This window comes from Numida meleagris, chromosome 19 (genome assembly GCF_002078875.1).
Source record: "Numida meleagris isolate 19003 breed g44 Domestic line chromosome 19, NumMel1.0, whole genome shotgun sequence".
Taxonomy (NCBI): domain Eukaryota; kingdom Metazoa; phylum Chordata; class Aves; order Galliformes; family Numididae; genus Numida; species Numida meleagris.
Window position 1 is genome coordinate 13,328,514 of NC_034427.1, and position 12,058 is coordinate 13,340,571.

Below are 12,058 nucleotides of genomic sequence, written 5' to 3' on the forward strand. Positions count from 1 at the left end.
TCCTCTCCTCTCCTCTCCTCTCCTCTCCTCTCCTCTCCTCTCAGCATCCCCGTGCCCTCCTCTGGCCCCACTCCAGCAGCCCCACTTCTCTGTGCTGGGGGCCCAGGCCTGGATGCTGTGCTCTAGATGGGGCCTCACAAGGGCAAAGCAGAAGGGGACAATCCCTCCCTGCCCACTGCCAGCCCCTTGCTGATGCAGCCCACGGTGCTGTTGACCTTCCAGGCTGCAAGCGCACAGATTCACCAAGTTTCAGTAGGCTGCAACCATCTTGTACTGAGGAACGGTCCCAGAGGAAGACTGGAGGCTGGCAAACATGGGCTGGCTCTGGGCACTGAAAGGTGAGTAGCTGCTGCACTGCAGTCCCCTACAATAGTCTGGCATGGAAACCACCATTCACGTTGACATTGTTGCTGTTGGCACCCGGTATCTGGCGCAGAGAAAGAGAAACACCACCCTGTTATTCTGCTGTCCTTTGTTTCTGATTTATGGCTCCCTCTAAAGTGCAAGTGAGAGGTATTCACTTGTGGTATGTGGTAGAAAGTGGGATTTCAGGACTGGCCAAAATACCTCCTACATTTGCTGCAAAGGCAGCAAATTCCACGTTTATTTCCTTTTCAATGGGTACAAAATTTGCATGCTAATAAAGAAGGCACTGGGGAGTTGTTAGGAGCACATATTCAAGGTCTGTTTTCCACTCCGATAATGTGGTCTTGTCAATCAGTGTTCAACTCTAGATCTCACTCTTTAAGGGCTGAGGTTCCTCTCCCGATGTGCTGACATGATAGGACAGCAGGCTGCTGCTCACCGCTGCTTTGGGGGTTGCTCCTCTTGCCAAATTCTGTTCTGCAGAATTAAAGCAATCTGAATGGAAGCATGAGCTCAGAACAGGGGATGCTTTGCAGTCCCTGATTTGGATTCAATAGAATGAACCAAATTTCCAAGGGAGCCAGGGTTCTCCATCAAAGTGGGACTCTGGAAAACATGGTAATAGGCAATATACATGAGGGAGTCAATCTGTGTGAGCAGGCTGATGTGAACAGGGCACATCCTTGTACCAACCTGCTTGTTCTGACCTAGTTCATTTCCTTGAGCTTCAATTAGAATTTATGTCGTGATGGTGCTCCAGAACTCAGCATTTTGCTTTTTTCCCTCTGCAACACTACAGCTGGCTGAGATGCAGAACCAAGACACTGGAGTTAAAACTTGCAGAAATTGCAGGGCCATATTTATTAATTAGTTTAACTGAATTCTGCCTCTACACACCTCACACCATCTCTTGGTTCCTGCTTTCCTTTCCACTTACCCTGTGCGAGGGCACAGAGGTTTTGTCCCACCACGACTGCAGTCCCAGACAACCTCACACTTACCACACACAGGCTGAGGGGCTGGGACTGGCTCCACTCTGCCTGGCAAGCTGGGACCCCTCAGCTGCACTGTGCTTACGTGGAGCGGCTTAAAGGCCCTTTATTAATCTGGTACATTTCTTCCTGGTCATCTCTGTGTAGTTCAGAGTATCCATGTCTGGAGCAGTGGCTCTGATGGGCCCCAGTGGAGCACTCAGCACTGCAGAGCACACAGAACCGCTGATAGCATCGGGGCAGCATCCCACAGCAGTTTGTTCAGCTGTAGAAAGAGAAAAAGGGGGAGAATGAGGGGAGTTTCATCCCATGAAGCATTTTCCTTGGTTGCTGAGAGACATCTGACTTTAAATCTCCCTGATGAATAAACACAGTGCACTTAATTTTGTTTATGAAAACAGATTTATTGTGATGGCAAAAAGCATGAGTCAGTGCCCTGACTGCAGGGGTGTGCTGCAGCTGGAGACACTCACCAAAAAGCAATGCCTCGGAAACCAGAAGAACTCTCCTCTCGGCCGGAGCCAAGAGATGCAATTCCCCCTCTAACAAAAACCACCAGGACGCAGGGAGAGGGGTGAGGCACACTCACAGCCCAGCAGCAGGCTGTTGAGCAAGCGCTGCCATTGCTACGAAGAAGCTGAGAATTTGTGAATGAGCTGGGTGTGACACGGTGCTGCACCCACCCAGCGTGCTGCCGGGACAAGGGCGGCCGGGGCTGGGCAGTGCTGCTGCAGCCCTGCGATGCTCAGCAGAACTGAGGGAGGCCTGCTTCCGAGCCCCTCTGGTGGGACACATTGCTGACTCCAGTGCAACCAAAAGTGGGTGAAGAGACAGAGAGCCCTGGAACTGTCGTGGGGGTTTCCTGGCTTGGTGAAGGCCTTGGGGGCTTTAAACATTTGTAGGTCACTCCAAAAGTAACATCTCCTATTTATTTCCATGGAAACTACAACAGATACAAGGAGCACAGTATCACTACTTGATAGAGCAAATTCTCAGCTACAAAACACTAATTTTCAACAGTCATCACCATTAGCTGTGCATTTTCACCAGCAATGAACAAGAGCCTGCATGCTGCACTCGTAACCATCTGCCCCAGCAGAGGTGAGCACTGTCAGTGTCACCACTGCTGAAACGCACCACCACGGCCTCACCGCGCCAACATCCACTGCTTGGTCTCCATAAACGTTCAGCAGTCATCAATGAATGCAATGGGACATTTCAACCCCTACTGCCACACCACCAGCATCTGCCTCTGATGTCATGGGCCAACATCACCAAATATGACTATTTCCTTTAACGCTGTTTCTTAAAGTAGTCATATGGTATGAACTCACTCAAGTCTCCATAGGCATGCCCCCCCAGAAGAGGAGCACCGGGGTGCAGATGCTCACTGGGGCCCTGAGCTGCTTGTCACCCTGCCTCCACAGGAAGGGGCCGGGCCACTGGGTCTTCATCTCGTCTTCAGCTCATTCCCGGCACTTCATAAATAACATCGGCCCTTCCTTCACATCATGGGCCTTTTGTTTTTGTTCCTCAGTTTTACCGATGTAAATCTGCCATATTTGCATGGGGCCATACCGTGGCGATGAATGATCCTGAATAAGGACCCACTCAGCCAATTTTCACTTGTACAGAGTTTCATTGTGCGGAAGAGGGTTAACACACAGGGCTCTGTTCAAACAAAATGAGGTAAACAGAAGTTCAGCACTTTTCCTTCCTTCCAGGATTAAAAAAAAAAAAAAAAAAGCAGCAGCCCATTTTTGGAAGGCCAAGCACGGTGGAGGGAAAGAAACTTCAATTCAAAAGCAACAATTGCTCATCTTCCACTAGAGCCGGGTGTCATGGGGTGTCGTGCACGGCAAATGTAGCAGCACGCCCTGGGGAAGGCAGAGGGATGGCAGCACTGCAGATGCGGGGCTGCTCCGGCCCTGTGAGCTCCCTGCCAGCGCTGGCACACACGGACACGTGGCTGCTGCACCACTGAGGAGTGCGGCGAAGGCTCACAGGGCTCTCATGGCACTACGTTGGTTGCCTGCACCTCTTGTGGCTATTCTTAGACAGTAGGTGCAATTTGCTCTCTTACTCATCCAGCCACGCCCCAACCATTTCCCCATGTTAAGAGGAAGCTGCAGTTGCAAAGGTCTGTTAGTTCAGAACCTTCTAGCAGCAGAAACTGTGCAATCAGCTAACAGTTCTACTAGAAGTGTGCCGCATGTAAAATGGAGCCCTCATAAACCAAGGACAGCGAGCAGAAGGCCCTCAGCAGACAGAGTCACCATGAGTCCAGCTGCCATTCACAGAAAAGATTGCCTGAAATCTCCAGGAATTTTTCATCTTTTTTGCACCATATTTGCCCCCAGAGACTCAGATGGGGGAATCACAGATGGATCCCTTTCGAGTTCCCTTAAAGTCTCCAATTAAACAATGATTTTCCCCGTATCTCCAGCACAACGGCAGCAAGTGGAGGAGGACACAATACCCACATAAACTGCCTGATGCTTCATGCACAACCTGCGCAAAGCGCTCTCACAGAACTCACTTTGGTGATCATGCTGTGGCACACATACCCGGGGCACCCAGCGCTGCACCGCCGGCACCAGGCCCAGCTCCAGGCCCACTGTGTGGCTGTGCTGTCCGGCACCAGGCCCAGCGAGGGAGTCATACACGAGGCACTAACACAGACAAATAACGGCCAATAGTAATTTTCCCACAAGATCCATTTAAAATAATCGGTATCCAAAAGTACTTGTAATTCAAAGAAATTGAGCTCTGTTAGAAACTAGTTCTGTGGTACTAAACTTGGCTCAAACCAGCCCCTGAAAACAAAAATAAAAACCCAAGCGCTGTAGATTAGTTGGCTTTTCACCAGCTGAGTCTTGATTGAAAATCAGATGCAGATGTGAACAGAAAAAAGCAGCAGTTTCAGCTCTCCCAGCAGCCGCTCGTTGTTGGCACGTTCCAGCAGAGCATCAGTCCAAACTGGTACCGCCTGGGCTGCTCCACAGCCCTCGTGGCAGTTGTGCAGCCAGAGGGTTCCTGCTGTCCCATCAGGATGAAGAGCGCTTCTCTGCAACAAAGGGAAAGGAGGGATTAAGACAAGAGAAAAGGGCTCAGATGGGAAAGCTTAGTTTTCTTACAGCTGAAGGGTACGTGTGCAGCTCAGTGCTAAGAGTGAAAGCACAAGCCAAGGAACTCATTGTCTGGCTTGTCCCTGGAGGGGCAGGGCCCAGCCCCTGACCTGTGACACTGTCAGAGCACAGCAGCAGGCCGGCAAGGGAGAAGACAAGAGCACCAAGGAGTTTGAAGGTCCTTTAATTTAAAAAAGAAATACTGAAGAAAGAGAGAAAGTGATGATAAAAGAAGTTTTGTGCGGTGCTGGCAGAGGAGCAGAATTGATGATGTGATGAGTCAGTTCCCTCTCCAGCAGCAACAATCCTCAGCGTGCGCCTTCCAAACCAGCCGCTGCCTGAGCTCCCTAGCTAACATCAGCAACACTTTCCTCAGGACAAGGAGCTGTGTCCTCTCAAACTTAACTGTTCTTTGGGGGAAGAGTACCTCTTTTTTTCCCCTCCTTTTCTGCATCACCACTACAAGCTCCTTCAGGGGCAGACAGGCTGCTTGAGTGGCTGGTTGTCTTCAGGGCGGGAGAGAACAATCTGTATCAAAACAAATTGTATGTGAATGATTCTATTTATTGTGCACATCTCAGACTATTCTAACTTGCCATACCCAGAAATACTGGGAGAATTAAACATGAAGCATTGAAAAACATATCCATTCCACAGACAGCTTTACCAGATTCATTGTTTTTCCTCCAGTTTGTGCCCCCTGGATACACCCCCCGGCACCCCAGACACCCACTCCCCTGCCCACGGTGCTTGCCATGGTTATCACACATTGTCTCTTGGCAAACACTGCACCGAATGAGGCCTGACTCAGAGACCTGCTCACCACCAACAGCATGCTGTCTCCTCAGAATTTCCTACAGAAGCAGAGCCAGAAGGTATCTCTCTCCCTTAATTAGTTCTCTCTGGGGAGTGGGAACTTGGAACATCTCTGCAATACTGACTAGCAGTGTGGCTTTAGAAAAAAAAAAAGATATATATAAAATAATGGGCAGCCCCAGAAGCACTGGTCATGTACAGCAAAATAATCTGAGAACAGAAATACCATTAAAGCTGGGAAAGTGGAATAAAGATCTTTGCATTAGAAAACCATTTGCTAACAGCCATGGATAAAATATCAGCTCTGTTCATGACTCATCTCTGAACCTATAACTATTTAAATGCCAAAACACTTCGAATTGTATGTAGTCATGGTAAATAGCAACAGGCAATTGAATTCACATTCTCAGTAACATTTAATTGAAGAGGTCTCTCCATCTAGCCAGCCGCTCTCACCCCTCTCTCCTTTATCTTTTTTCTCCATCATCTTGGATTCCTACCTTCTTTTTCCTCCCAAGAGAGCATCCATCCCCAAAAAGCCATCCATCCCTCATAACACTGCAGAACTCCCCTGACAGAAATGTGGAAGTAGTTTATGAATATTTACAAGAGCAGCTTTCATACATGTTACACAATACAATACCGCATATTTCTGGTGATGAAAACATCTTTGAAGCTATCTCCACCTCATTCAGCCATCACTGTTGTCTGTCTTTAGCTGGGGCTGATAAAGTTAACACTACTTAATGGCCTGTAACTCTGAAAGTAGAGATTTCTGTTTTTGACTCTGGTATCTCCTGGAACAGCTTCTTCATGTGACAGAACAATCCCACCTTGAAACTTCCTTCCCAGTCCGCAACAGATGAAGGATAAATGACCTGAGCTATTCCAAATAGTTGATTACTGTGGCACCTCCCAAGCCACTTGGATAGAAGCTTCCACTCACCCCCAGATCCCCAGCAAAGAACCCGTGTGCCCCTCCACCCCCGTGGGGCGGCAGAGCCCATGCTGTCCCAGTGCTGGTGTGCCACCTCTGCTACCAGCTGCTGCCATCACAGGCGCGAGGACACACCTCTGCCTGCAGGAACCTGGAAATGGGAAAGCTGCAGCAGGGATGGAGCCAGCTGAGCTGTAACTGCGTGGCGTGCAGGAGTGCTAGGGCAGGAGCAGCGCTGTAGGATCAGACATCGCTCTCCACACCCTTCCACTCAGTTTTGCTTGCAGATTTTGGGCACTGCAGGGAGAAATTATAGAATCATAGAATTAGCTAGGTTGGAAAAGACCTACAAGATCATCCAGCCCAACCACCCACCTACCACCAATAACCCCACTAAACCATGTCTCTCAACGCTATATCTAAATGTTTCTTAAACACCTCCAGGGACGGTGACTCAACCACCTCCCTGGGCAGCCCATTCCAGCGCCTGACCACTCTTCCAGAAAAGCAGTGTTTCCTAATGTCCAGCCTAAATCTCCCCTGGCGCAACTTGAGGCCATAATTCAGCGTACAATGATCTACACCAGGAACACAAGCAAGGAAGCATGCTGGCTTTGCTCTTTTAATAAAAAAACTCTTGTGACACTACTCAAAAAGCACAGTCATGCTGCAGAGAGCAGTTTCTAAGCCAGTTTCAGATATTTACAAGCCTGCAACTCTCAGAAGAGAAAAGGAGGGGATTCAGTTTGCAGCTCAGGATCAATGAATGCCCATTTCTGCTGGGAAGAGCTGTGGGACGCAGGGCCAGGGGAGAGCATAGTGAGAAACAGGCACTTGCTGTGAGCAGGCAGCAGTGGCTCACTCTGGCTGCAATTCAATGCAAAATGTGTCATAACGAAAACAGAAAGAGCAGGGCTTTTCTCTCCCACCTATTAACTCTTCAGTGCTCAGCTACTTCTCCAGTTTACACTTACAAACATACATTGTGTTAATGCAGGGTCTGATACATCGCCACTAAGCCCCCAAAACGCTGGTACTATAACAACCACCACTTGGAGGTCTGGATGCCCTACATAAACTTTATGTCACCTGCACCAATGCACCTCTGTCACTTGAGCTCCATCAGAGGGGGTGGGACCATCCATTTCAAAGAGCTAACTGACATATCAGAAGGCAGCCCACTAACAATGCTCACTAGCACAAACTGATTGAAGCCGGCAATCCCGGCCCACAGTCCTTCCCCTCCCATGTGGAATCTCTGCCTAATCAGGTTCTTTCCCTCCCATCCTAACCCTGGTGTACAGATCTTTTCCACCAGGGGAAGTAACCATCATTCCTTGAAAACTGTATTTTCTACTTTATTTTTTCCATCCTACTTGCTTCGTTCGTGCAGGGGATGCATTCAGACCATTGCAGCCAACATGCCCTGAGCGCACCCTGTCCTGCAGGGCAGCCTCCCTCCAGCCCATCCCTGCTGCCACAGCTCAGGAAGGTACAGGCATTTCTCACAGCCCCTCAGATACCCAAGAGGGTAACCTTCACAAAAGGGACAGTCTGAATGTCTTGTCCTCTACAGAAAAATGCATTCCCCCACAAGACAAAACAAGAAGGCTTGCTCTCAGGCAGAGGCCGTGTGCAGGAGATGAGCTCCATGACATACAATCTCTGTCCACTTGGCTGGCTGTTGGCCTGATTGTAATTTGGGTCCAGTGTACACAGACACTGTTCTGATCCAAGCTCAGGATTCACACTGGGAAACTGAACTCCTACACACACAGCCCTGCTTTTGTCTAACCTGCCCAGATTACGTTGAGAAGAGCCTGGGTCTCCACAAAGACACCCATTTTGCTCAAAATATTCCCTCAAGACAGAGTGAGAGCTGGCCTTGAGCCTGCAGCAAGCTGCTCATCTGCAAGTCTGGACTTGAACATATGGCCCATTAACTGCATGAGCCTACCCAAAAGCTGGGTGATCTGGCTCTTCTGCACTTAGTGCCTGCTGACCCTGAAATGTAAAGATCAATCATGATTTCAACGGCAATAATTTCAGCAGAGCCTTCCAGCTACTCTGGAGCTGGATTGTCAGCCTTTCTCCTGTTGCCAGAACAGACACCAGTGCTTGTGCTAAACCCAAATCCTTTCAGCTCCTTTGCTATGGAGCTCTGTCCTGCACTAAGACAGCCCAAGCCAGGAACTAGGCCTCCACCCAGCAAGAATCATCTCAATTTCTGTACCATCCACCAGCTGTAACCTGCTTGACTTCAGGCATCGAGTTCCTCTCAAACACTAGGGGGCTCCACCATTTATTGCCCAGGTGTCAAAATATAGAAGTACGTGAGGTATCTGTGACCATGTTCACAATGAGGGACTCTGGACCAGAAGAATGCGGTGTCAGCATGAGGCCTTACCAGCCATGAGCTGCCCAGGTTACATCTCCGCCTCCCAGAGCGGGACGAGGTACCAGCACTGCTCACTTCCTCCATCCCTATGGGAATGCATGGCATCTGTAGCACATTAGCTTCTTCTCAGAGAAGTGTTGTCTACATTAAGTAGAAGTATTTAATTAGCACTTCATTCCGAGCATGTGGTACAGCTCACAGATCCATTTGGGGCCCGAGAGGATTTTCAAGGGTGGGTGGAAAACAGCCGAAAATGCCAGAAGGCCAGTGTCTTTTGCATCAGTCCCTCATTTCTGTTCTCACATCATTGTTAACTTAGCAGGGAAGCAGTCACGGGTCATAGCACCAGTGAAGTGAAAACAGCCCCTGAATGGAAATACAAAAATGTCATAGGAGCAATGTTTGCCAGTGCCACATCTCACCTCCATGCTGCTTCCCACCTGTGGCTACTTTGCAGCTGTAGGGTCTCTAACAGGGCTGTCCCTGTGCCCTGGGTCTCTTCCCCATCCCCATGCCCAGACACGTGGACGGGCCGCCTGCAAAAGCCCAGCCTTGCCCAGGGGAAGCCCTGATGATTCAGACACCCCTCTGAGTCATGCTCCCTGCCCTGGAGAGGCTCCTTTATTGCTGGCCGAGCGGGTAACACTCTGTAAGCCCTGGGCATGTGGAGAGGGAGGATGGGTGATGGCATCACGTCCAGCTCGGCATTTCTGCTCCCTGCTGCACATTTCTCACTCCCCTTGGAGTGAAAGAGCCTCATGCACAGCCTCATTCTAAGTAACTAAGCACAAAACTCTGCAGTATTGTTTAATGGAACTTGTCCATAATTTTATCAGTTCCTTTGAGGACTGAGAGATACAAGTGTCTGTTTTGGCTAAAAATTCCTCCTTGGATGGAGAGCCAAAGCCTCAACTGTGAGCTTCTTGCCAAGATCAAGAGCAAGTCAAAGGACATCTTACAAACAGATGAGAGCAAAGTAATCGCACTGGAGCTGCTGGAGTGACCTGGTCATATATTTTGCACTTTTCAGGCTGAAATCTGGATCTCAGATTTTTGCCTTTGCTCCTTCCCGATGCCCAAAATAAAAACGAGTAAATAATTTGGTAAATATAAAGAATATACCATAATTGCTACTGGGACAAATCTCTGTCAGACATTATGGCAAAAGGACAAGACCAAATAGCTGTGATTAGTGTTTTATACACACATGCACATATCTGTCTATCCCTAGATAGATACAGATATGTCTATTTATATTTATCTGTAATGAAAACCTCTTCCTTGGCTGAGTACATACAACTGCTATTAAAGCCAGTGTGACTGTGGTGAATGTGCATGTATGATCATTGATCATCTCTTGCCAATTTTATGTGTTGCATGCCAATAGTTTTCTATAAGATGGAAGCATACTGTGCCTTGCTTTTGCTCAAGTTGTCATTGCTGCAAGCAGCACCGGTAATCTATGGCCAACGTAATCCATGGCCACTCTAATCCAGCTATCACTAGTGATAACACAGCACTGGATGAGCTGGACTGCTGTCATTTAATGAGAGATTCACAGAAAATTTAAACATTAATGCAAGTTGGAAGGCAACACACATCTCTGGAACTGCAGATTTCTGATTTCCAAAATACAGCAAACAGAAAGCTAGGGCTGCTGCAAAATCTTAGGTTCAGGCTATAAAGCAACCTTCTGAGACTCATATTTTACACTCTGGTCTGCACTGCCAAGCAGCCTATAACTGTCTCCATTCTGCATATGTATACCTTGCACTTCTGAAACCCCAGGGCTGCATTTGTAAAGCAGACACTCTACAACTTTCCTTTTTGCGTGCACTGTTGCTTGTCTATACGTAGCTGCACAGACTCTTTCTTTGGCAGGAAGTTCCACACAGGCTATTATTACGGGCACAAACTTGGAGTCCCTTTGACAATATAGTCCATAATGTTTCACGAGGTAGAACTTCTAATGCTGTATCTAACACTGGGAAGCTTTGTTCTCTGCAGTGGTATTTGAGCTCATGCCTGTGTGAAGGCTGTCATATTAAGGAGCTGCTCTGTGTCTCATGTGGGATTGTGTATCTCATAGCAGTGTGTAATTTAGTGACTCTACTCCAGCAAATTACAAAGTTGAAGTCAGACTCTGGTCAGATGCAGAGAAGTGAACAATGTGTGCCACCAGCACAGCTCTCCCAGGGTCTCTTAGCAAATTAAAAAGTTGGCTCCAGTTTGCCAGAACGTAAGTGCAAGAGTTTCTTGTCCTGAAATTTGAAATTACTGTGACTGTGTCTGCTCACAGTAAACGCGGCTGGAAAAGGCTGAATTTTCTTTTCAAAATTACATAATTCAAATCATTCACACACGCTCCTGGGAAAAGCACGGCTGTCCAGCCCCAGCCTGCTCTTGCAGGAGTCCATAACCAAGCGCAAATGCTGGCAGCTGCAGGAGCAGCACTTTGGCACCGAGCATGTCCGGAGGCGCTTCCCTGCAACTGCCACAAAGGGAGTTGCTGTGTTGGGAAGAAGCAGCACAGAGTCATTTTCCTGGGGAAGCAAGGGCGAAGAAAGTGCATATAAGGGCAAGAGATCTCCTGGGGAGGAAACCTTGATTTACATTCCCTGAAGATACAGAGATAGGGCAAGATGGGGAGAGAGGAAAGACATCTTAAGCCACTTTTCTGCTGGCTTTCCTTCTCCTCTCCACATATTCCCTGGAAGTGTTCCTGATGGCACAAACTACTTCATGTGTATCTTGTTTATTTTTGGCCTGCATAACTTCCTTTAGAGTCAACCCAGCCCCTGTCGGGAACATGCGATAAATCTGGCTTCATCTCAGCTCTCTTCTGGAATAGGCAGGGGTGTCCCTGTCAACATGTCAGATTAGGAACGCTCCACTTGGTTTAGTGGAGCTGGCTTTTGGTATTATCCAAAGGCCTGTGTTAACTTCCATCATCATTTATTCCGCAGAAATTGTGGTCTTTAGAATTACAGTTTTTTTTTGTTTTTTTGGTGTTTTTTTTTTTTTTTAAAAAAGGTAGTGATCCCCTCACTAAATTGAATTCCTTCATTACTTGCTTTGATGGTAAATCAAGTCAATTGTATCCACTAGAGATCAAATTAAAAATTGCATCTGTAATGCTACAATGTGATGGAAGGTACAGCAGTAACAGCAGAGTGGCACAATCCTAAGTTGCAGCAAATGAAAGCAAGCCTCAACACAGCAGCTGTAGATGCAGAAACAAAGGAAGAAAAATTGCTTACCCTTAGAGGACCTCAGGTATGCAGGGATCTCCAGTAAGATACCCTCACCTCCACCGCCAACCCCTAAATGAGGTCTGGGAAGGGGTGGATCCTGGCTCCAGCCCTTCCAGTCACTCAGACACATTGCATGCACCTGAGCTCTCCTGGGCTGGCCCTGCCTT

At 48.2% G+C, this 12,058-nt stretch overlaps 1 long non-coding RNA gene across 4 annotated transcripts; it reads right to left on the reverse strand.

Moving 5' to 3' along the window:
* LOC110408404 lies at window positions 2,436–11,963 on the reverse strand. 4 transcript variants are annotated; one of them, XR_002444306.1, is made up of 5 exons: window positions 11,898–11,963; window positions 8,647–9,003; window positions 6,375–6,536; window positions 4,914–5,014; window positions 2,436–4,425 (listed from the first exon to the last, which is right to left on the reverse strand). It is a non-coding gene; the product is annotated as an uncharacterized LOC110408404 (long non-coding RNA). The 4 variants fall into 4 exon arrangements; XR_002444305.1 differs by having other exon boundaries at window positions 4,893–5,014; XR_002444308.1 differs by having other exon boundaries at window positions 4,893–5,014; window positions 8,647–8,778; window positions 11,898–11,929.